Genomic DNA, 2,445 nt, shown 5'->3' on the forward strand with positions numbered 1-2,445 from the left:
TGTGTTCATCTGACCCAAGTCCTGGTGCAGCTCAGAGGAACCTGGTAACTGTCTGGATGGAAGTTGGATCCACAGTAAGGGGAAGCCAGTGTGAGCCCAGCCATGTACCTCACTTCAGAGGTGATCCAACAGACCCTGCTCCTTACAGCCAGGGGATGTGCAGCTCCTTCAGAGGGTGCTGAGAAACACTCAGAATGATCAGGTTGCTCAGCAAGCAGCCCTTCCAGGGTCCCAACACAGGAGCGGCTGCACTGAGACCCTGCGGGGACTTTAGCTGCTCTTGCCCTGGGTCCTCCTCACTCTTCATGCTCCTGTGACCCATTTCTTGAAGTGGAGTACTAATGGCCCCGCGTGTCTTTCATTATATCTTCTTCATGCCATCTTCACTAATGACATTCTATAACTGTAAATCTGTTAATCATTTACAAATGTAATAATTTAGGTGTCAACAATTGCACCAATTAAAAGTTCAAAAGGTCATTATTTCTGAGTATGTCATTAGAAACTGTAACCATTATGCAATGTCATTAGAAATCATTTTTCTAAATACCAAAGGGACACCAAACATTTTTAGCTGTCCCTTTCCATTCCTGCACATCCCATTCCCTGACCAGTTCAAAGTGAACATAAATCCATTTCTGCCTTTATGGATTTTTCATTTCTGGAAAATTTTCTTAAAAGTTTCAAATCAAAAATTGTTTTTATCTCAATTCAATGCTTAGCAAAATAATTTCAGTTTTTTGCATTTTATGTCACTTTCTATGGTTAGGATAAAAAATTGAGGCAAAACACATAGTGACATGGATGTGGGAAAATCAGAGTCCTTGAAAATGGTGATGAGGCTGAAAGATTTTATAGCTACTCTACAACTGATTCTTTTTTTTTTTTTTTTTTTTTTTTTGTACTGGGAATCAAACTCAGGACCTTGTGCTTGCCAAGCAGGTGCTTCTACCACTGAACTGTATCCCCAGCCCAGCTACTCTACAACTAGTTTAGTAACTTTTCAAATTAACACAATGAATTTCCATTGTTATTTTATCCCTGAGTATTCAACAAGAGGGTTGAAACTGCACATTTGCACAAAATTGTGTAAGCTGAGATTCCTATACAAATTCTTCATAGTAACCAAAATTTAGAAATGATCCAGAAGTCTATCAGTTCATAGAGGATCATTAAATAAATTATGTCCACAGATGGGATGTTTCTCACCCATAAAAGAAGTGAAATTTATATCTTTGTTATTGCATAAACATGCATTAAACTGTAGACACCCAGATGCAAAAAATCCCTCTTGTATGAGTGTAAAGACATATAATATCTACTTTTTTATATCACTGCATGTAGAAAACAGTACTACAAGTTCGAGCAACTTTCGGGACATGAATTACACAGTGAAAAATTAGAAAAGGTTACAGATTTTCTAATGGTAATAAACATGCTGATTAAGTATTGTTATCATAGAGTCACAATGATTTATCATTCAAAATCCCATTCAATTGTATACTTAAAAGTTGATCCTACTGGATAAAAAGTAGGTAAAATTCAAAGTGGCATTTAAAAAGATAAACTAAACCTCTCATATGTAATGCATTTCTGAAGAAAACAAACAGTCCAAAAATTTTAAAGTTCAAAACATATTGTGAAGTTTTAGTAATCCACTGATGTTAAAACCGTGCATCGCTGTATAAATATAATAAAATAGACAAGAAATAGTCTGTACAAATGGCACAATCTAGTTCATCACTCATGTAACAATGATCAAAAACAGGAACCAGAGAGGGTGGTATACCAACTCAGAGGAAAGGGAAGCTTAATAATTTGGAAATTTCCTGTACTGGCCAAGTTATAAATGATACAAGATTTACTAGAGTGAACACTGAGGTCACGAGAAGGGATCATGTGATGAGGAGAGTAGCGTAGACTGACAGAAGCCAGGTGCTGCTCACCAGGGAAATAGAAATATGATCCAAAGTGTAAGTACAATCTGCCACTCCCACCACAAGTTGAAAGTGCAGGGACTTGAGAGCTTGATAAGGTCATACATGGAAGACCTAGAACCTCAAGTCTCATTTCTCAGGATTTCCTTTCGTGTCACCCATGAATATTTTGGAGATACCTTTCTCAGTCACCACACATATGGGTCCTGTGTGTCCAAGGACAGTGTGGGCCACAATGACTGACACTACAGAGTGTGCAGACCATGTACGTTCATGTGTACATGCGGCCCTCACTCTGCAAGTGCACATAGGCAAGAGCAGTGGTGCGTGGATGCTCCACCTGCCCTTCAAAGCAAGACCCAAGCATCTTGAGGCACAGGCAGGAACCACTGCAGAAGGAAAGAAAGCGCAGAGACTCCCCACAGAGGCAGTGCCAGCACAGGCGTGGGGTGAGAGCCACCACAGAGAGGAACCCGAGCATAATGCCTTGCACACCTGTGTTGTCCCA

This window comes from Chinchilla lanigera, unplaced genomic scaffold, assembly GCF_000276665.1.
Source record: "Chinchilla lanigera isolate Chin_1 unplaced genomic scaffold, ChiLan1.0 scaffold00168, whole genome shotgun sequence".
Lineage (NCBI taxonomy): Eukaryota > Metazoa > Chordata > Mammalia > Rodentia > Chinchillidae > Chinchilla > Chinchilla lanigera.